This window comes from Schistocerca serialis, chromosome 7, assembly GCF_023864345.2.
Source record: "Schistocerca serialis cubense isolate TAMUIC-IGC-003099 chromosome 7, iqSchSeri2.2, whole genome shotgun sequence".
In the NCBI taxonomy this organism is placed as follows: domain Eukaryota; kingdom Metazoa; phylum Arthropoda; class Insecta; order Orthoptera; family Acrididae; genus Schistocerca; species Schistocerca serialis.
The window spans coordinates 181815137-181839703 of record NC_064644.1 but is presented as its reverse complement, the minus strand read 5'-3'; the positions used below and the strand labels follow the sequence as shown (position 1 = coordinate 181839703).

Sequence of the window (24567 nt, the reverse complement as noted above, 5' to 3'; positions counted from 1 at the left end):
TTGCACCTTGTACACCAGAGCAAAAATTGCGGTCGCACTGCACTCCTGAGAGATGTGATCACATTCAGTGTGGTTGCTGGCCCATGATGCCCTTAGACAAGTATTGAGTTGTCCGTGGCGGGGGAGGGGGGGGGGGGCGGATGTCAACAGTGTCAAAGGTTGTCGTTGCTTATCACATTGCGAACTAAAATGAAAATTTAAAACAGTCTTGATCGCAATCTTGTTAAATTATTTTTTTATTGGAGTGAGTGACCGGTTTCGACTCTATGAAAGAGTCATCTTCAGACTCCTGAGTGGTGGATGGACACTGCTGGATGAGTTCCATCGACCCTCTACGCTCGTGTAACTGCTCAGACTGCGATCAAGACTTTTAAATTTTAATTTTAACTACTTTTAAGATCGCTGACTATGTTTTCAAAAACTTCAAAAATCTTACATCTCGAACTGTTGTTTTCGATCTCAAAATGTATGGGAACCAACGCCACAACTGATGAGATGGTTTCATTGATGCCCTTCATACCTTCCCTCTGAGGCCTTTTCGAGTCGATTTTGATCGGTGGCTTGTTTGAGATGTTTTCCTCGCCACCTATAAGAAAACAGCGTGGTTTCAGTTCTGGATGTCGTGGTTCTGACTCATAGGGGCGTCGAAAGAAGGGGTAAAATGTGAGAAAGAGAGGATGCGACGACCTTTTCATGCGTACAAGTCCGTAGCGGCGTTTGGGAGAGTTGTGGTGAAATTTGGTGCCAGTGCGGCATCATTAACCCACCTTACTGCTCTGGCCTTTCTTTATGCATGTGCCTGTGCTGGTAGCTCGCTATTTGAAGCGTCACCGAGGCCAAGGGTGAATATCGTAACGCCAAGCCTTTTCACCATAAGGAGGAAGGTTGTAGGCACCTTTGAGCCATATTTCAAACTTATACGTCGGAACAGGAGACAATTATGTGGTTTTGAAAAAGTGATGCTTTAATTGTTTTTCACGGAGTAGTCTGTATTCTCTTTCGTCACAATAAATATTTTTTCACGCTAGTGTCAGGTATTGCATTACCTGATAAGTTCACACGCATTTTTATTTAAAACACTGCATGCTTCCACCGTCATTTATTGGTCACTATCAAGCAAGCTATTAAAGGACTTCTCTCAGGTATTTAACCAGTGCGATAGCGGATTACAGTTGTGGTAGTCATGTAAAACGCAATGCTTATTCATTTCCAGGCGCAGTACGTGTACGCTACGGTGGAGCAGGGTGAACTGGAAGGCGAACTCCAGCAGACCATTCTGGGGACCACCTACCGCCGATTCATCGCCGTTCCGTTCGCTGAGCCGCCCATCGGGGAGTTGCGGTTCGCGGTGAGTGGCAATATCTGCACTACAACGGCGCGTCAGCTGTAATTAACAGATGCTCTGGGTCTTGTTTCTGGCTTTCCCGGAAGAATATTCGGCAGAATGGCATATCATTTTCCTGCACTTCGTATGGGACATTGGCCTTACATCATGTACCCGACAGAACAAGACGGAGAATTATTAGGTAACTGTGACTTTGAGGAATCGGAACGCCAGACCATACTGTCCGGGAGTGTATTCATTCGCATCACCGAATGTGGAACAGCTGAAATAGGGAATGGAACAGTATACACTGAGATGACAAAAGTCATGAGACTGCGGTATGCACGTACACAAACTATAAAAGGTCAGCTGTCATTTGTACTCAGGTGATTCGTGCAAAAAGGTTTCTGTCGTGATTACGGCCGCATGATGGGAATTAACAAACGTTGAACGCGGAATGGTAGCTGTAGCTAAATGCATGGGACATTTCATCTCGGAAATCGTTAGGTAATTCAATTTTCCGAGACGCACAGTGTCTAAAGTGTGCCGAGAATACCAAATTTCAGGTATTAGCTCTCACCATGGACAACGTAGTGGCCGACGGCCTCCACTCACAGACCGAGGGAGAAAAGCGGTATTTGAGTAGAGTTGTCACTGCTAACAAACAAGCAACACTGTTGAAATGTCGCAGCAATCAATGTGGGACGTGCGAAGAACGTATTCGTTAGCACAGTGGGGCAAAATTTAACGTTAATGGGCTAAGGCAGCCGGCGACCTGTCTGAGGGCCTTTGCTAACAGACGACATCGCCCCTTTCTGGGCTCGTGACAATACGGATTGGACTCTAGACGAGAAGAAAACCATGGCTTGTCAGATGAGTTCCAATTTCCGTCGGTAAGAGCTGCAGGCCCCACGAAGCCCTGTACCCAAGTATCAAGAAGGCACGGTGCAAGCTGGGGGTGGTTCCATGATGGTGTGGGATATGTTTACGTGGAATGAGCTTGATGCTCTTGTCCAACTGAACCGATCATTGACTCGAAGTGGTTAGGTTATATTCGGCTACTTGGAGATTATTTGCTACCATTCATGGACTTAATGTTCCCAAACAACGATGGAATTTTTATGGATGACAATGCGGCATGTCACAGGCCCACAATTGTTCGCAACTAGTATGAAGAACATGTGGAAAATTTGGGCGATTGGTTTGCTCATCCAGATAGCCCACTGTGAATCCCATTAAAGTTTTAGGGGATATAATCGAGAGGTCAGTTCGTGCGCAACATCCTGCACCGGCAACACTTTCATAATTATGGACACCTATAGAGGCAGCATGACTCGATATTCCTGCAGGGGATTGCTAGGGACTTGTTGAGTCCACGGTATGTCGAATTGCTGCACTAAGCCGGGAAAAAGAAGGTCCGATCCGATACCAGTAGGTATGCAGTGACTTTCTTCACCTCATTGTAGCACATTGCATGAGTTTTATCGCTGTGGCGCAAGCTAAACAAAATAGCTAAATAATTGTCCGCGTGGGATTCGGAAATAAACCTGCAGAAAAAGAGAACTACGGACTCCGAAAAAGAAATTAATTATAGCAAAAGTAGGCATAAAATGTTATGTAATACAAAGTGACAGGGAGAGTAAGTGAAGTATATTCCCATTACTAGCGATACATTCAACCAACAATTTTTGTTCATCGGAAGATATATTTTAGGAAATTACAATAAGCAGGTTTTTATCATACTTAATAGCTATAACTGACAAAGATGAAACTATACAATAACGGTCCAATATACCTGAGCCATCAAACAAGTAGTCCGCGGGAACATTCTACATATGTGGTTACGAGTTCCACGAATTTCAGTATGAAGTTAATACAAATGTATTTGTAATGTAAACTTTACGATTAAGTCCCCATGTAATTAGGCTATAATTTTATCTTGGTTTCCTCTACTGCTTGCTCACTACACAAACTGAGTAGCATTGAGGATAGTCAAGAGCTGTGTCTCTCCCTCGTCAACCACCGCCTCCCTTCCATGTCCTACGTACGACTCTTGTAAATGCTGTCTGGTTTCTGTACAAGTTCTATGAGGGCAAGTCAGTAAGTGAGGACAGGTTATGTTTCTGCTCCACGGGTTGACAGCAAAGTCTCAGTAATTACTTATATTCTCCTACTGTCGTTCTCGTGCATCAGGTGTATCGGTACAGCGAGTATCTTCATTTATAAAGATTTCAGGGTATTTCGTTATGTGCGACAGTTGTTCGTGTTCTGTAATCTGAAAGGATTAAAGCTGTGGACATTATACACAGAATGAATACGAAGGCTAATGAGAGCTGTGCTAGCGGACTAAAAACTTACCAGTGGACAAATCACTTTAAAATTAGAGGTATATCCGCTGCGAAGAGAGTCCTGCTGTACCTCCACTTAGAAAACGGACAGTAACTTCGAGACAGCTGAGCAAATGTTTGTCGTGCCAGAATTGCTGACATAGCGCATCAGATGATCGTTTGTCACACTTCGTCACATGCAGTTTTCCGTGAATGTTGTAAGTATCGTAAAGTTTGTACTTTCTGGGTACCACATCAACTGACATACAAGCACAAACAGAAACCTATGGAAATGTTGGAATCATATTTAAAGGGATTTGAAAAGGAAGGATGACATTCTCAGTCGCGTAATAGGCGTCGTTAGTCATGGGTATGTTAAGCAGATTATAGATTAAGCGACAGAGTACGTAACGAAAACCTCCATCTCCGCTTTCAGAAGGAAATTTCAAAAGTCAAGCTTCTCTATGAAAGTTGATGATGACCGTGGTTCGGGATATTAAAGATCCGCGGCTGGTTCATTACTTACTTAAAGGTTAAACGGTGGTTAGTGACAGGTACTGAGAGCTAGTATTAGATCTGAAACCCAAAATCAAAACGGAGAGGTGTGGGAAACTTTCAAGAGGTGTGATTTTGCTTCAGAATAAGATCCGCCATCATTCAGTTGAAAGAACAATCGATTCTGTTCAAAATCTTCGACCTGGAATACAGACCTGACCTAGCTTCAAGTGATTTTTACAATGTGGGGCAGATGAATGTGCACCTGTAGGAGGAGTCCAAGTGTTCTTGAGAAGACGGTGTTGGAAACTTGACTAGAGATGGACCAAGTGAAAAGAGGTTGGCGGAGTCTATGTAGAGAAATGAAATTACTTGCAATGTGTTTCTGCAATAAAAAATTCATTTTAAAGAATGCCTTTACTTGTTTATTTGCTCTCATAGTTGGCCTTATAGAGAGGAAAACAATGTCAGTCTTTGTGAGTTGATGTACGTGCGTTAGTCATAAAGATTTGCACTGTGGAGCCACATTAATGTGACCACCGCCTATGTTAGAAGTGAACATGCAATGACCACTCACAGGCCGCAAGTGGCAGTTCTAGCAGTGGAGCGTATTTAAAGTGCGTCAAGGGGACGCGCGAAACAGTGCAGTCGTTGTCATGATGTGGAAACCGAGCGATTTATTTGACGTTGAAATGGGCAGGAATATTGATTTTTGGGCAAATTGCAACTGTCGAGCAACTAACCGTCCAGATGAACCAACCACTCCTCAACGCTCGTCTAGAGAACGTTGCTGCCTATGGGCCTCCGCAGCAGACACCTGTTACATGCACCCATGCTGACTGCTGTTCATCAGCGACAAATGCTGGAAATTGCACACCAGTACCGCATCCGGATGTCCACGGTGTGGCAACAGGTGGCTTTTTCAGATGAACCACTTTTTATGATCCATCCTTGGCATGTATTGTGCGAAACGTCTATAAGAAAACACCCTGTATGCGTTATGGTCTGAGGAATATGTTAGTGGCGTTTCCTGGGTGATCTAGTCATTCTGGAAGACATAGTGTATCGACACAAGTGTGCATCTATTCTTGGGAGCCATGTCCCCCCCCCCCCTCCGCACCTCGTCCCCCATATGGCATCTACCAGCAGGAAGTGCATCGCGTCACACTGCACACAGTATACATGTACAGTTCGAAGAGCACCAGGATGAGTTTAGCGTACTCCTCTGGTCACCAAACACTCTGGATTTAAACCCAGTCGAGAATCCGTGGGACCACCTCGATCCGGCTGTTCACGACACTGATCCTCCAACTGGCCACGGCACTGTAGTCGACTTGGCTCGACATCCCTGTCAGTACTTTCCAGAACTTCATTGACTCTCTTCATGCACGTCTTGCAGCGGTCTGTCACTTCCGCCGGAGGTTCGAGTTCTCCCTAGGGCATGGGTGTGTGTGTTGTGATTAACATAAGTTAGTTTAAGTAGTGTGTAAGTCTAGGGAACGATGATGTAAGCAGTTTGGTTCATTAGCAATTCACACACAGCGGTCTGTGCTGCAACAGGTGATTTTTCGGGTTTTTGACAGGTTGTGACTGGACTGTGCTATTATAAGCTCGAAGAAATCAAGCTCTGGCCATTAAACCTAGTGATATACGAGGGTAGCTCCAAAAGAAATGCACACTATTTTTTTTTGTAAATCCATTTTTTGTTCTACATGTGCGAAAGTTCTACAGTGTCTAGATACATCCTTTAGGAACAGTATTTTCATTTCTCCACATAATTTCCATCCCTCTCCACTGTTTTACGCCATCTTGGAACCAGCGCCTGTATACCCGCAAGGTAAAATTCTGGACCAACCTATCGGAGCCACTGTTTGGCAGCGTGCACTAGGTAGTCATCATCTTCAAACCTTGTTCCACGAAGAGAGTCTTTCAGTTTCCCAAAGAGATGATAACCACATGGAGCCAGGTCAGGACTGTAAGGCGGGTGTTTCAGGGTTGTCCATCCGAGTTTTGTGATCGTTTACATGGTTTTTTGAGTGACATGTGGCCGTGCATTGTCATGCAACAGCAAAACATCGTGCTTTTGACGATGTGGTCGAACACGACTCAGTCGAGCTAGAAAGTTTCTTCAGTGTCGTCACATATGCATCAGAATTTATGGTGGTCCCACTTCGCATGATATCCACAAACAAAAGTCTTTCGGAATCGAAAAACATAGTAGCCATAACTTTTCCAGCAGAAGGTGTGGTTTTTAATTTTTTTTTCTGGGGTGACGTTGCGTGATGCCACTCCATTTATTGCCTCTTCGTCTCTGGTGAAAAATGATGGAGCCATGTTTCATCACCTGTCAGAATTCTTCCAAGAAATTCATCTCCACCATTCTCGTACTATTCCAAAAGTTCGCTGCATACCGTTTTTCTTGTATCTTTGTGAGCCACTGTCAGCATCCTGGGAACCCACCTGGCACAGACCTTTTTTAACGCCAACACTTTCAGTATTCTGCAAACACTTCCTTCCCCTATCCCAAAGTAGCGTGACAATTCGTTCACTGTGATGTGTCTGTCAGCAGTCACCAATTCGTTAACTCTCTGTACATTGTCTGGAGTGTGTGCAGTACGAGATGTGCCGCTGCGAGGACAATCCTCAATATTGCCGTGCCCGCTTTCATCACGTAACCTGCTTGCCCACCGACTAACTGTACTGCGATCGACAGCAGCATCTCCATACACCTTTTTTAACCTTTTGTGGATGTTTCCACCGTCTCGTTTTGACAGCACAGGAATTCTATGACAGCACATTGCTTCTGACGAACGTCAAGTGTAGCAGCCACCTTGAAGATATGCTGTGACAGCGCCACTCACGGGAACAGGTTGAACTAAGTTTGAAAACAAGCTTCAAGGATGTATCTACACACTGCAAAACTTTCACACATGCAGAATGGAAACTGTATTTTACAAAAATAGTGTGCATTTCTCTTGGAGTGACCCTCGTACTACAAAATATTTTCTTGCGATGCCTCCTCAAACTTATTTGCTTGGATTGTTAAAACAAGGTCGTCTCCGCATATTAAGCTTTTGCACATCTTAGGCCATGGTTGGTCGCTGGTGTATACATTATGGAATGCAAGAAAGGAAGGACGATTAAGGTTTAACGTCCCGGCGACACTGAAGGCATCAAAGACGAAGCAGAAGCTCGTTGTGTTGCAAGGATGGGGAAGGAAATAGGCCGTACCCTTGCAAATGAATCATCCCAGAATTTGCCTACTGCGATTTAGGGAAATCATACAAACTTAAATCTGATGGCTGAATGCGGCTGCCGGATGCGGATTCGACCCGTCATCCTCTTGAATGCGAGTTCAATGAGTTAACCACTGCGCCATCTCGCTTGGTACAGGACACAAAAATGTTCCTTGGTTCCTCCAACGATTTCGTATTCTTTGAAACTCAACAAAGGACCTTTTATTGTGCAATAAAGTGTCAGTTATATTTGTGAAGCCATAATAATTTCATAATGTAGGTCCTCTGGAGCATTATACAATACTGAATTACATCATAGACTGAAGATAGCGTAATAAAAAGAGCTCCGATGGTGTCACCTGTTTGAAGTCCGTCCTCTATGGAATGGGCTAAATTGTGCTGTGCAATTCGTTCTAGATGTGAAACCTACCTGTCCCGTCTTAATGGATTACGAAACACAGACAGTTCAAAAGAAACCCTTCAGATACCTTATACAGAAGACGGCAAATATGATATTGATGCATAAGTTCGTAGCGTTTTTGTTTTGCATGTTGATATTCCGGTTACTAAGAGTTTATTTATGGCTTGTCATTTTAATATGTAGTACATTGCTGCTATTTGAGTTTATATATGTCATTTGGAGATAGTGAGTGGAGCTCTGGACGCTAGAAAATGGAGTGACAAGTGGAGAAATCGGAACATTTGCGACATATTCTTCTGTTTGAGTTCAATGAAGGGGTGCGAGAAGCGGAAGCAGCCAGAAACACTTGCGCCATGTATAGGAATACTGCCATTGGACAGAGGATGGCAAGAAAATGGTTTCTCGTCTTAAGGAGGATCGTTTTGACACTAGTGACTCGGTGTTTGATGAAGATCGTTTAAACGTATTTATCCACAATGTTGCACGTCATTGTACTCGAGAACTGGAAAATGTGACGAACTGTGACCATTTTACCATTGTGCGACGTTTGCATGCAATGGCGAAGGTTCGAAAATCGGGTGTGTGGGTACCGCAAGCTCTAAGCCAAAATCACATAAATCAGCGGGTGGCTATATGTGCATCTCTGCTTGCTAGTCATTAGCTGGCTCGTGAAAAACACCGAACATTCCTATCCTGTAAATGGTCTCATGAAGCTGATGTAAGTATAAGAAAGTAATTGGCAGAGCCCAAATAAAAGAGCAACTTCCCATACAAAGGCCTGCCCGTATACACAAAAGATATCGTTATGCATCTGGTGGAACAGCGACTGTGTTATGTACGACGAATTGCTTCCCCGAGGTGTAACCAGCACTGCTGACATTTATCGTCAGCAACTGAGCCGTCTTCAGGCGGAATCCAAGAACAATGATCAGGAATACTGAGTGAAGTGAAGCTACTCAGGATAACGACCGCCCGCATTCTGGTAGAGTGAAAAAAAAAGATACAAAGGAGTTGTGTTGGGATGTCATTGAGCACACACCTCATTCACTTAATTTTGTGACCTCAGATTTTAACCTTTTCTGCTGTCTATAGAACAACTTTCACGGAACATCCTTTCCGGATGAAAATGCGCTTCGAATATGGCTAAGCGAGTTCTTCGCCTCAAAATCACGTGGTTTCTACAATCGCGAATCGAAAAGTAACACCAGCATTGACAAGCTGTTGTAAATAGTGAAGGAAACTACAGAATAATGCACTACTGGCCATTAAAATTGCTACACCACGAAGATGACGTGCTACAGACTCTAAATTTAACCGACAGAAAGAAGCTGCTATGATATGCAAATGATTAGCTGTTCAGAGCATTCACACAAGGCTGGCGCCGGTGGCGACACCTACAACGTGCTGACATCAGGAAAGTTTCCAACCGATTTCTCATACACAAACAGCAGTTGACCGGCGTTGCCTGGTGAAATGTTGTTGTGACGCCTCGTGTAAGGAGGAGAAATGCGTACCATCACGTTTCCGACTTTGATAAAGGTCGGATTGTAGCCTATCGCAATTGCGGTTTATCGTATCGGGACATTGCTGCTCGCGTTGGTAGAGTTCCAATGACTGTTAGCAGAATATGGAATCGGTGGGTTCAGGAGGGTAATACGGAACGCCGTGCTGGATCCCAACGGCCTCGTATCACTAGCAGTCGAGGTGACAGGCATCTTATCCGCATGGCTGTAACGGATCGTGCAGCCACATCTTGATCCCTGAGTCAACAGATGGGGACGTTTGCAAGACAACAACCATCTGCACGAACAGTTCGACGACGTTTACAGCAGCATGGACTATCAGCTCGGAGACCATGGCTGCGGTTACCCTTGACGCTGCATCACAGACAGGAGCGCCTGCGATGGTGTACTCAACGACGAACCTTGGTGCACGAATGGCAAAACGTCATTTTTTCGGATGAATCCATGTTCTGTTTACAGCAGCGTGATGGTCGCATCCGTGTTTGGCGACATCGCGGTGAACGCACATTGGAAGCGTGTATTCGTCATCGCCATACTGGCGTATCACCTGGCGTGTTGGTATGGGGTGCCATTGGTTACACGTCTCGGTCACCTCTTGTTCGCATTGACGGCTCTTTGAACAGTAGACGTTACATGTCAGATGTGTTACGACCCGTGGCTCTACCCTTCATTCGATCCCTGCGAAACTCTACATTTCAACAGAACAATACACGATTGCATGTTGCAGGTCCTGTACGGGCCTTTCTGGATACAGAAAATGTTCGACTGCTGCCCTGGCCAGCACATTCTCCAGATCTCTCACCAATTGAAGACGTCTGGTCAATGGTGGCCGAACAACTGGCTCGTCACAATACGCCAGTCACTACTCTTGATGAACTGTGGTATCGTGCTGAAGATGCATGGGCAGTTGTACCTGTACACGCCATCCAGGCTCCGTTTGACTCAATGCCCAGGAGTATCAAGGCCGTTATTACAGCCAGAGGTGGTTGTTCTGGGTACTGATTTCTTAGGATCTATGCACCCAAATTGCGTGAAAATGTAATCACATGTCAGTTCTAGTATTATATATTTGTCCATGAATACCCGTTTATCATCTGTATTTCTTCTTGGTGTAGCAATTTTAATGGCCAGTAGAGTATTGACGACTAAAGTCTCTGTTATCTATATCCGTTGTGTTTATTGAAAATATGCAAAAACGCTACGAACTTATGCACACTTCGGTTTCGTCCATATTTATTTGAGATGGCAATTAAAACCTTACGACTATTTCTCACATCTTGAATAATCCAACGAACGCAGCCTCTTTCCCTGAGATTCAGAGAGAGTGTGACTGACGAGGCGTCTCTGGTGCAGAGGTCTCGACCGCCAGCCAGCTGGGAAGGCGTCCGCAGGGTGCAGCGCGACCTCCCGGTGTGCCAGCAGGTGGGCGCCGGCTCCGAGGACTGCCTCTACCTGAATGTGTTCGTGCCCCACGAGGCGGCCGCCAATGCTAGCGAGCCGCTGCCCGTGCTCGTCTGGATCCCAGGGGGCGGCTTCGAAGCAGGCAGCGGCACTCAGTTCGACTACGGCCCGGACTTCTTCTTAGAGCACGGAATCATCGTGGTCACCATCAACTACCGGCTCGGCGCGTTCGGTGAGTCACTTCTGCAAACTTTCCTTTGCGTCCGCGTCGGCTGAGCTGTTGTCGAAAGGAGGCGACTAGTGTGGCGATGCATAGTACAGAGGGGCAGTGTACCACGTGACACACCCGCAACTAGCTTCGTTCTGCCGCATCTGTCTGTAGCCTGCGGCTCAGGATGCACGTAGAAAATGTTGCGTTTATTTTCGTATGAGGTACCAAATAGCTGCTGCTGAGATGAGAAACACCGGTAGTGCTCAGAGCCATTTGAACCATTTGAAAGAAACGTAGACGAATGTGCGTAAGAGAAATTTTGATCCGACCACTTCTCTCCGTTTTTCGTTTGTTTGTTTTGCACGTAATTAGAACCGCATATCGTACGATGTTACTCTATTGAGTATTTTATCTCCTCACACAATATAAATTGCATTTTATGTGTAATACTACTTGGTTGACTGCGTAACTTCTGCGCTTTTATGTAACCAAAGCAATTACTTTTGATGCAAGTACAGTTTACATGGGCATACATAAAAATATGTATGTAATTATTGTCGTTGTGTTGTACTCAGTAGAATATTCTTCTTTTTGATCAAAGGTCAGACTTCCTTGTTACTATCAGAGGTGTACAAAGTCCCCTTGCAGCCTGCTTGCCCCTAGCACCTCTGCAACCATTCATGCAGGTCAGCCTGCCGCGATGTAAACACAAGAGTGCGCGTGTACTGAGGCATAGTGGGCAATGCGGGCGATACGGGCTCCCGCAAGCCCGGGCTACCTGGGTTCCCGCAAGCCTGCCAAGCTTCACGGGACCCGCTCAGCTTGCTGCGCCTGACAACAGGTTGCGCTGTCAAGCTACCGTGACTATAGTAGCCAGGTAGTTAGCCTGCAGTTCATTTATCGCAACGGTGGAGGCAGCACAATGAATAGGTCGAACTTTAGTGAGATTGAAAAAAAATTGACAACTGGCGAATACTTGCTGGTAACGAAACAGAGCACAAGTGCCGCATGGGAAACGTTTTCGTGTGTTTATGAGGCCGCTTCAAATAAATCGGTAGGTGTGTCTCAATGCAAACTATGTAAAAAGCTCTTAAGTACTTATTCGGGAACCTCGAGTATGTTACGACATGTGTGCAAATTTGACAAGCAGTTCCCTCACTCCGTAAATATCTTGAAAGAGGACAAAGATTTAGTGGCCGAAAAGTGCGTCGAAATGTGTGCTAAGGACCTGAGACCATTTAGCAGTATAGAGGGAGAAGGATTTCTTAATTTAGGGCAGACACTGATCGACATAGGTAAAAAATATGGCTCAGTTGATATTAAAAATGTTATGCCTTCCCGAGTGACAGTAGCTAGGAAAGTTCAAACCTTAGCTGATAAAGTGCGCAGCAAAATGCTCCCAGATATAGTGCATGCGATTCGTTCTGGTATATGTGCCAGTACAATTGATCTATGGACAGACAATTACAAAGGGGTGCATTACATGTCCGTGACAATGCATTACATAAATTCAGACTGGCGTTTGAATAAATATGTACTAATGTGCTCTGCGTTTCCTGACTGCCCAAAAACTGGCTCGAATATTCGAAACGAGTTGGAAGATGGCTTAGAAACTATGGGTGTTTCTCGTGAAGACATTGCCAAAATTACGTTTGTCACAGACCAGGGCACTAACATTGTCAAAGCTCTCGAAGTATATCAGCGTCTTCCATGCATGGCTCATAGTATAAACACAGTCTTGAAACATGTTCTGAGCGAACAGTTTTTGAAAGAAAATGTTCCAAATATATTAGCCATTCTTAATACAGTGCGGGCTACGGTTTCGTACTTCAAGAGAAGAGGTCTCTGTGGGAGACTGAACTCATCTTTAAAGCAGTGGGTTTCAACTCGTTGGAATAGTTATTTTGACATGCTTGTATCAGTCCATTCTCAGATTGATTCAGTGAAGGCTGTTTTACATAATGAAGGTGCCTCTGATAAGATGCTGGGTTATGACCACTATATAACTGGCCAGCTTATAGAATTTCTTAAGCCGTTTAAAGAAGCCACAGTTGATCTAGAGAGTGACAAGGATCCAACCCTACATTTAGTTCTACCGTGGTTTTATGCCTTAAAAACTCACTGTACCGTACGGGATAACGATGAAGAGGTTTGTAATTTTATTCCATCTGAATATTATAGAACCACTTGTGAAATATGTATGTTGAGAAAATGTATTTTCAGGACATGAAACCTTTGAAACAAGCCGCTGATACCTTCCTAGAACAGAAAATGTGCGTTAGTATGTTGCATAAAATTGCAACGTTTATGGTGGCTAACTACCGCACATTAAGAAAGTTAACCGAGGATGAAAAAATTGAAGTTTACCAAGCAGCACGACAGATGTGTGCTGAAGGTAAGCTCCTAAGATAATGCATATATTCTTCATCTACATGTACATGGTTACTCTGCAAGACACACGCAAGTGCTTAGTTGAGGGTTCATCGAACCACTTTCAACTTATTTGTCTCCTTTTCTCGAATTTCGCGCGGGATAGAACACCTACAGCTCTCCGTCTGAGCGCTGCTTTTTTGTATTTTATTCTGATGATCATTTCTTCCAATGTATATGGGACTCAACAATATCTCTTCGAATTCGGAGGTGTAAGTTGGTGATCGAAATTTCATATATAGATCGCGCCACGTCAAAAAACGCCGTTGTTGAAATGATTACCACCCGAACTCTTGTGTAATTTCCGCGACACTCTTTCCTCTGTTTTACGATAATACAAAAAAAAAATGGTTCAAATGGCTCTGAGCACTATGGGACTCAACTGCTGAGGTCATAAGTCCCCTAGGACTTAGAACTACTTAAACCTAACTAACCTAAGGACAACACACACATCCATGCCCGAGGCAGGATTCGAACCTGCGACCGTAGCGGTCGCGCGGTTCCAGACTGTAGCGCCAGAACCGCTCGGCCACCAGCGGCCGGCCGATAATACCAAACCAGCTGCCCTTATTTAGACTCTTTCGACCTCTTCCGTCAATAGTAAGGCTCTCCAACTTCGTAGCAACGCTCCAAAAGAGTGTTTTGTCATTAAAACGCCTACAGCATTTTCTGTGTGTCCATTCCTATTTAAGTAGGTCGTAATTGTAATCAGAGGTATTAAGTAGAATCTACAGCCTATAGATTTGACTGGTTGATCTTGTAAACGAAGTTTAACGGACTTAGTTTAGTACACACAGGGATAACCTCGCTCTTGTCATTATTTATTGCCAACTGCTAATTTTCACACCAAAAATATATACCTTATTTAAATCGTCCTGCAGTTAGTTTTGATCTTCTGGTGACTTTACAGGGCGAAAATGATAGCATCATCTAAAACCTATTATAATTTCAACTATGTGTAGTACGATCTTCACATTATTCTGCAAATATTAATTGGAACCTGTACAGTTTCAGTACAAGTGCCCAATCACAGCAACCAAGAAACAAATCCAGGGCCGTACAAAATGGCGAAATTTGAGGACGGGGCAGAAGAGCCTCCTCTCCTACATGATGAAGTCAGCAGATACTTGCAAGAACACTGTGTGAACGAGGGAGATATTCTACAGTGGTGGAAAAATAACTCCCAACGACTTCCTCGACTTGCGTGTGTGGCAAGAAAAATATTAAATATACCAGCCACTAGTGCGTCTAGTGAGAGAATTTTTAGTTGCGCTGGAAACCTAATTAGCGAAAAACGATCACGTCTTAATGCAGACAGACTTAACGATCTCGTCATAATTAATTCAAACACTAATCAGTAGACACATTGAAAATACAGTAGAACATTGAACGGGAAACTATGAGTTTGAGCGCAAATTTACTAATTAAGAGTGCAGATTTCTTTCTTGTGCTTTCTGGGCGTCAATTTCTGAGATAGAAATTTTGTAATGCATACAGTTCATTTTTATTTTAAACTAAACTTTTTGATTTCAATCCTTCCAAGTGACATTAATTATTGTTTGTAAACCATTTTCTGTTACTTGGGTTTGCAAAAGTAGCCAAATATTTTTAGGAGTATGTGGTTTGGCCTAAATAATACTTTCAGGGGAACTGAAGGAAAATTTGTAAAGATTTTATGTTGAAAAGTGTTCTGCAAAATAAAATATTCATTTGTGGAGTAAGGCAATACACATTATGAGTTTAAATTACAATTTATTTTGTTGAGTTCCACACACATTGCAAAATGTAATTTTATTCTTGTATTTCTATATTAAGGGGAATCCCACATGCAGAGTCAATATGCTGAAGACCTAGACACTACAAATACTCCTAAAATGAAGAGCGTCTTTTTCCATGAATGTATTGTAGTAGGAATATAATGGAAACTCTGAGCCACTCTCCACAGCGTCTATATCTGCGTCATGAGGATTCAGACTCGTCGTTTAGGTCTGTGTTATGAGGGTCTAGAGTCGTCGTTTAGATTTGCATCATGCAAGCAAACACTCATCGTCTTAGTCTGCATCATGATGGTCCGAAATATGGTCCCTCATGATGCAGACTTAGACTACAAGTGTGGACTCTCATGACGCAAACGTAGGAGCCGCGAAAAATGGCTCAGGATCGCCATTGTATTCCCAGTACTATAGTTTTTAGACGAACTGGATACGAAACAAGTCCTTCGATTTTGTTAAAATGCATTTTGGCAATTTAGAATGATTTTTCCAACTTCGAATGAATTCACAGAACCAGTAAAATACATCCTGGAAACGTAGTTAAATATTTATATAATTGGTGTCATACTTGGCTGAAACATACTAAAGTTAAAGAATCTAGACTTCCAAAATCTTAATTTAGTAGATAATTTATTCTTCTGGGGAGGTGACCAATCTTCTTTTTGGGGGGTGGAGGTTCACTTCTTTAGTACAAATATCCATCCGTTTCGGTGTTGAAAAGTGCAGCACAGACTGCATTGCGTTGCCTGGGCATTTATTTATTCCATACTCTCGTAGTCCATCTTCCCTCCCGTATTTTCTCTCTATCCATTTAGTCCTCTCCCACTATCTCTTTGATCACCTCCCCCCCCCCCATTCCCCACCCTTGGCCGGCCGAAGTCGCCAAGCAGTTCTAGGCGCTACAGTCTGGAACCGCGCGACCGCTACGGTTGCAGGTTCGAATCCTGCCTCGGGCATGGATGTGTGTGATGTCCTTAGGTTAGTTAGGTTTAAGTAGTTCTAAGTTCTAGGGGACTGATGACCTCAGAAGTTAAGTCCCATATTGCTCAGGGCCATTTGAACCATTTTTGAACCCATCCCATGGCCCATCTCCCCCCCCCCCCCCCCCCCCCCCACCCTCTATCCTTCTCCTCGTCCTCTCTCTGTTGGATTCCGCCACCTCAGTTCATCTCCTCTTCACCTATCTATGAAAACTCATATATATCTGTCAACTTTTGTGGTGATCAGTGAATCAGTGTCAAAGTTTATTGCTAGGTAGCATTTATTGTAATACTTTTTGATACGCAGCATTGATAGTTTTGTTTTCTGGTGCGTAAACAAATGAAGTTGAAGGTGTCCCGACAGGGCAATATGCGACATACAAATAGCCATGTGAAAAACATGATTTTCAAGATTGATGCCACAAACATATAACAACTGCCCCTGCGATTTATCTATCGACATGGCAAATGTAAGCTGCACTGGAAATTATAACCGTTTAAAGTCGAATGGCATGTCGGTCGGAATCTTAGTGATATTGGAATCAAACTGTCCTCACCTTTGTACTTTCCTTTTAAAATTGTGGCTTCGATTACGTTGTTCTTTAACTTCTTCCCCGCAAGCCGGGTGCCATTACAAAGACGTGGCTGGTTTACCTTCCGCAACATGATTGCCGATCCGACTTAATTACAGATTGGGAGGCGGTAATCCGGGGAAATCCAGCGAATTTAAAAATTCCGTAGGATAGTTGACTACATCTTAGTTAGTTACGGAATAAACCGACTTGTATGTCAGCAGTTCGCCAGGTGTCATATTTTGAATCTGAAAATTCATTTCGTTAACATCAAGGTTTTTTGCAGCCAATATAACACGTTCACTCAACCAAAAATGGTTTGCAACTGTTAAACGACATTTGCTGTGCGCGAATTGTCCAACACGATGACTGTGAATGTGTCAGACAGCTCTCAAATTTCAAAAAGATCATAGACATTTCGTTTAAAAAAAATGTATATATATATATATATATATATATATATATATATATATATATAGACAAATACATATATATATATATACATATACATACATATATACATATATATATATGCATATACATATACATATATATATACATAAACATATATATATATATATATATATATATATATATATATATATATATACATGCACATGTAAATATTCAAAAACCTTCTCCATGGAAACATGCATACATAGTGAACTTTCATGGTAACCTGCAAACGATGTCAAAATCTTTTGTAAGGTACTCTCTTCAATGTACTGTCCGAAATATTATGTAGACAGTGATGTTCCTCTTGATGGTCAAGTGTGCAAAATTTCTTCAAGATCGGAATAAAATTGTAGGTTGGTGTAGAAGTGTGTCCGTAAAGTACCCTCCGCCATGCACCATTCAGAATTTTAAGCAGGCAGCGCCCTTCATCCTGCTTTGAATATCAAGTGTGCCAAATTTCATCAAGATCGGAATAAATACGTACAATTTGTCGAGTTCCGTTATGTAAAGGAACCTCTGCCATGCACCATACGAAATTTTATGTAGACTGTGACCTTCCTCTTGGTTTCAAGGTATAGTGTGCAAAATTTCATCAAGACTGTATGCAACAGAAACACACGGACACAATGAAAACGCACTTTCAGTTTTTGTCAAATTTTCCAATTTTTCGGTCGAGTTTCGAAAAATTTTATTTTATAAAATCCTTGTCCTGAGAATTACGAACACGGCAAAAAAAATTAGCCGAACTGGTCCAGGCGTTCTCGAGTTTTACGCTTATCAACACATTTGGCAATTAATCTTTATTTATATAGATAAGAAGCCCGAAATATACGCGTAAAGGAAGAATATGCAAATAAAACCAATATTTTTTTTACCTGAAATTAATACATATATATATAATGTTGGGGTTTGTCTTTTGGTGCTCAGGTAAAATTAAAAGTTTTGATTAACGTTCATAATACGACAATGACGCGCGCAGACTAAACGGCTGCGTAGCGCAGCTCAGCAGTAATATGGGCAGGCAAGCAAGTTTCCCGCAGCCTGCCCGGGTTGGGTTCTGCTTGGCTTGGCTGGGAGTGAAGCAGCCTGCCCGTTCTGTTGACAACGAGCGGAGGCCTGCCCGCCTGGCCACCGGGCAAGCATGGGCGGGTTAAAAGCGGGACATGTACACCTCTAGTTACTATCGATAAGCGCGAAAGTTGTGTATGCCTAACAGAAACCTGTTTTATATAAGCTCGATGAAGCGCTGAAGTGTTTGATATACAGGGTGTAAATTTTAAGTTGACAAACCAGAATAACTCGAAAAATAAGCTTCACGCGAAAAAATGTGTAGAATCCAATGTTGATCATTTTCGAGGGGGACATCTGCTGGTGCTAAAATTAGCGCGCCACCCCAGCCCCCTAGGAGTGGGGCGGAAGGCAATTTTAAAATTTCAAGCAGGAACCCCCATTTTTTATTGCAGAATCAGATACTACAAAATAAATTACGTACATTTTGTCTTAAAGATTTGTTTTGATTCTTGCTAGCTGGTTCTGTAATTCAAGAAAATCCATGTTCTCATTTTTGTGTGGAAAATGGTTACGGATAAATAAAAAATACTTATTTACTTCGTAAATTTTGATTCGCTAAAACTAAAACTCTCCATCTCTCCCCTAGGGTGGGGTTTGAGAGAGAGGAATTAGAGTTTTACAAATGTTGACCCAGTCCGAATCTGCGGAAAAAATTCAAATTCGGGTCAACATTTGTAAAAATCTAATTCCTCTCTCTCAAACCCCACCCTATAGGGAGACAGGGAGAGTATTAGTTTTAGCGAATCAAAATTTACGAAGTAAATAAGTATTTTTTATTTATCCTTAACCATTTTCCACACAAAAATGAGAACATGGATTTTCTTGAATTACAGAACCAGCTACCAAGAATCAAAACAAATCTTTAAGACAAAATGTACGTAATTTATTTTGTAGTATCTGATTCTGCAATAAAAAATGGGGGTTCCCGTTTGAAATTTTAAAGTTGCCTCCTGCCCCACTCCCAGGGGGCTGGGGTGGCGGGCTAACCAGTAGAGGGGAGTGATGACCTCAGAAGTTAAGTCCCATAGTGCTCAGAGCCATAAACAGTAGATGTCCGCCTCGAAAATAATCAACTTTGGATTCTACGCATTTTTTCGTGTGCTGCTTATTTTTCAGGTTATTCTGTTACACCCTGAATGTATATTTTGCCTTTTTTTATTTTATTAATTTTACTCCTTTTTTTTAGGAAATTGCGTTTTCTACCGCTATATGACAATAACTGTCAGGAGGATAACTTTGCAGGAGAAAAATATTCTTTAGGTTATGCAGCCCTGCATATATCCTCACTCGCCGCTCTCGGTTTTTAGGGGAACGTAGTAAGAGACAGATAGCATTCGCAAACGGAGCGATCGAAATGAAGTAGCGCACAATAGGTATGCAACATTACTATGGGCAGGTGCTGCGGTTACGATCTTAACTGACCAAAGCTACTAGGAAAACTACCATATTCTACGCTTACTTACGACACTCTATGGTAGTTTCACATCTCTACTAAGGACGCAACGACGAATGAAGTACAAGAGCGATGCATCCCACCAAATAGTGTCTTTCCAGTAGTTACAGACACAGCCAAAAACTAATGGAACAAGACATGGGAGACCGAAGATCTGCATTAGGGCATCAGGTACAAACAAGTCCATCCTCATCTACTGAAGGCCCAGTGGTATGTTAAATAGCGAGCATCTAGCATAGGTAATGAGACACAGTTTGGGAGGATCACTGCCAGGTTGAAGCTCGACCACAGCTGGTACTGACACCACCTTTCTAGACTACTCCTCGTACCATCATCATATTGCAACTCTGCGGAGCTGCAGGAAATTACATTTCCTTCAGCTGCCCTCGATACAGAACGGAATCCGGATGGTAGGTAATGGATACATCAGGCGCTTACTTCTCATACGCTAATACTATTTCTTCCTAACAATTTAGGCTTTTATAAATTAGTAATAGGCATTTCAGTTGAAGAGGAATGAATTGACATCTCCAAAAGCGGCAATCACAGAAATCGAAAAGCATGGGTACAAAGAAGGTAACTGCGAAGAAACTATGGGTAACAGGAGAAAAATTTCAGTTAATTGATGAGAGAAGGAAGCAAAAAAATGTTCAGGAAAATTCAGGAATACAGAAATAAAAGTCGCTTAGGAATAAAATAAATAGAAAGTGCAAGGAAGCTAAGATGAAATTGCTGCATGAAAAATGGGAATAAATCGAAAAACAAATGATTATCGGAAGGACTGACTAATCATACAGAAAAGTCGAAATAACCTTCAGTGTACGTGGAAGCAAGGGTGGTAACTTTAAGAGTACAATGCGAATTCAACTGTAAACTGCTGAGGAGAGAGCGGATAGGTGAAAAGAGTACGCTGATGGCCTGTATGAGGGGGAAGACTTGTTTGATGACGTGACGGAAGAAGATATAATAGGCTATCCAGTAATAGAATCATAATTTAAAAGATCTTATGAAGACTTAAGGTCGAATAAGACAGAAGGGTAGACAAGATTCCATCAGAATTTCTAAAATCATTGCTGGGAGTGGCAACAATTATCGACATAGGTGTGTGGAATGTATGAATCTGGCGGTATACCATTTGACTTACGGAAAAACATCTTCCACACAATTTCAATGGTTTCAAGGGCCGACAAGTGCGAGAAATATCGCACAATCAGCTTAGCAGCTCACGCATCCAAGTTGCTGGCAAGAATGATGTACAGAAGCATGGAAAAGAAAACTGAAGATGTGTTAGATAACGGTCGGTTTGGCTTTGGGAAAGGTAACGGCAGCAGAGAGGCAATTCTGAGTGTGGGGCTGATAACGGAAGAATGTCTAAATAAAAATCAAGACACGTTCATAGGATTTGTCGACCTTGAAAAAGAGGAATCAAATCGCGCAAGATGTTCGAAATTCTGCGAAAAACTGGAGTAAGCAATAGGGGGAGACAGTGATATATAATAACTACGTGAGCCAAGAGTGATCAATGAGAGCGGAAGACCAAACACGAAGTGCTCGGATTAAAAAGGCTGTATACTATTTTTACAGTAAAGGAGTAATGACGGAAATAAAAGAATGCTCAAGAGTAGTATTAAACTACAGGGTGAAAGAATATCAGTGGTAAGATTCCCTTACGACAATTGTCAGTGGAAATGAAGAAGACTTACAGGATCTGCTGAATGGAATTAACAGTCTAATGAGCGCAGAATATGGATTGAGGTTAAATCGAAGGAAGTAGCAGAAATGAGAACAGCGAGAAATTTACAATCAGGATTGGCGATCACGAAGTAGATCAAATTAACGAAATCTGCTACCTGGGCATCAAAATAACCCATGACGGACGGAGCATGGAGGACATAAAAAAGGAAACTAGCATTGGTAAAGAGGGCATTCTTGGCCAATAGAAGTCTACGGACGTCAAATACAGGCATTAATCTGAGGAAGAGATTTCTGAGAATGTGCGTTTGGAGCACAGCATTGCATGCTAGTGAAACATGGACTGTGGGAAAACCGGAACAGAAGAGAATCGAAGCATTTGAGGTGTGAACCTACAGAAAAATGTTGAAAATTAGGTGGACTGATAAGGAATGAGGAGGTCCTCTGGAGAATCGGTGGGGAAAGGAATGTGTGGAAAACAGTGACAAGAGGAAGGGACAGGATCGTAGAACAAAAAAAAAAAAAATGGTTCAAATGGCTCTGAGCACTATGGAACTTAACAGCTGTGGTCATCACTCCCCTAGAACTTAGAACTACTTAAACCTAACTAACCTAAGGACATCACACACATCCATGCCCGAGGCAGGATTCGAACCTGCGACCGTAGCAGTCGCGCAGTTCCGAACTGAGCGCCTAGAACCGCTCGGCCACCACGGCCGGCGATAAAATTTGTTAAGACATCAGGGAGTAACTTCCGTGGTATTAGAGGGTAGAAACTGTAGAGGAAAACAGAGATTGGAATACATCCAGCAAGTAATTGAGGGCATAGGTTGCAAGTGCTTCACCGAGGTGAGAAAGTTGGCACAGGAGAGAAATTCCTGGTGGGCCGCATCAAATCAGTTAGAAGACTGATGACTCAAAAAATAAAGAAGTACCGATGGATCTGGTTTTAAAAGTGTAAATTAAACTGTAGCTGTTAAGTGTGGGCACGAGTCGTGTATAAGCGTGTGGTGTGCTGGTGTTTTTGTGTGTTTGAAATCTGACTGTTATCGTAAGGGGCCGAAGTATTTCTGCCTGTATTATTATGCTTGAACTGTCCATGACATTGTATTTTCGGTTTCTATACCATTCACCAAGGACCTGCAGCTTTTTATCTTTTAAGACACTGTGTGTTTGGACTATCTGTTTGCATGCAACCGAAGTCCAATAAATAAGTAAAAAGAATCTTAACCAGATCACATCTTCTTAATTTCCTACCTTTTTACAAACTCTTTACAGGTAATGTACACCTCATAACCAATAAATTATGTCAGAGCTCACTTTTATCATTGGAAAAATCTTACTGTTTCAAATCTTGTTCTGGGATCTCTATCTTAACATTATATAAGCAGTCTAAAACCTTCCACGTTTCCTGGCCTCTTCCACGTATATAGCCATCTTTCATGATTCTTTAACCAAGTGACAGCGATGATTACATTACCCTCTGTTCAAAGCTCCTTCCTGTGCTGCCACGAGGGATAGCCGCGCGGTCTAGGTGTCTTGCCACAATTCGCGCGGTTCCCCCCTGTCAGAGGTTCGACTCCTCCCGTGGGCATGGGTGTGTGTGTTGTCCTTATCGTAAGTTAGATTAAGTAGTGTGTAAACCTACTAGGGACCGATGACCTGAACAGTTTGGTCCCATAGGAACCTATCACCACCAGCCTCCTGCGCTTCCTGTTCCATTTCTTTGCCATCAATCCACTACTATTTCTCCAGTCTACTATTTTTCCTTCTCTTCCTCTTGCTACTATTAAATTCTAGTCCCAATTAAATTTTATTCTCCCTTAATAATATGAGGGCAACGGCCTTGCCGCAGTGGATACACCAGTTCCCGTCAGATCACCGAAGTTAAGCGATGTCGGGCGTGGCCGACACTTGAATGGGTGACCATCCGGGCCACCATGCGCTGTTGCCATTTTTTGGGGTGCATTCAGCCTCGTGATGCCAATTGAGGAGCTACTCGACCGAATAGCAGCGGCCGTGGTCTAAGAAAATCATCGTAATGGCCGGGAGAGCGGTGTGCTGACCACAGGCCCCTCCTATCTGCATCCTCATCTGAGGATGACGCGGCGGTCGGATGGTCCCGATGGGCCACTTGTAGCCTGATGACGGAGTGCTTTAATAATATGAGTAATTTCTTTTATGACATCACACATTCTTTCAATCTTTTCTATGGGACTAACACTGGATGAGTTAGCGGGTCAGTCGAATTGCAGTAGTGTTCCTGAGTGTTCCACAAATTGGAAGCATAAGCGCGAAACCTACTTAACACGGTTGTCGTCATACCGGAAGATGGAGAGCCCCGAGCATTCTCATAATGAAGACGCAGAAGAAAGGGCAGCACTTGGTCATCGAAAAAGTTGCAATAAACATTCTGATTATTGAATTTCATGGTAAGCTGAATGAGTAAACTCAAGCCATGGTCAGCAAAAACACTCCCAAAAAACTGGCTGGCTTGAACTACATTTTCTACACACTCTGGTAAAATGTCTCATCAGTCTGTCGGTGCACTCGACGCCCCACAACATTTGAAAAGGAGCAAAGTCGCTACTTGTTAAAAAAAAAATTAAATTAAACCCAACCAACCTAAGGACATCACACACATCCATACCTGAGGCAGGATTCGAACCTGCGACCGTAGCGGTCACGCGGTTCCAGACTGAAGTGCCTAGGACCGCTCGGCCACACTGGCCGGCCGCCACTTCTTAGCCCACATTACATGCCTCCGCTCAGCTGATTTTGAGTTTCTCCATTGTTGAGTACTGGAGTTTTTCGAGGTATTTCAGTCCAGATGTGGACTGCATGCAGTTTCCTTCACGATGTCCACCTGTAAACTTAAGTACCTGAGCTTCCTTCAATTTTGAGGGCATAAAAGTTTACCATCCAGTTTACATTATCTAAAGCTTTCTGCATGTCAATGAAAGTGGATAGCATTTCTTCACTTATATGTAATGTCTTCTCGGTGATTACTCAAGGACATAGAATAAATGTTTTTCCTCTGTTTCTCCTGTACCCAGTATGAATAGGTGGTGTGACACTTTAAATTCGATAATTACGTTTGTTTCAAAGAGTCAGAAATAAGGAGAGAAACAATAAGGAAAATTTGTAACTAATGAGGACTCGCCCCTTTCTTCTTTGCACATTAGACTGCAATTTGTGTTAAA

General features: G+C 42.9%; 1 protein-coding gene and 1 pseudogene across 1 annotated transcript in view; both read left to right on the top strand.

The window, feature by feature from the left end:
- The window catches only part of LOC126412533 (venom carboxylesterase-6-like), a 472566-nt gene that overhangs the window by 375112 nt on the left and 72887 nt on the right, over positions 1–24567 (top strand). The window lies entirely within an intron of this gene.
- LOC126413644 (5S ribosomal RNA) lies at positions 23201–23318 on the top strand (annotated as a pseudogene).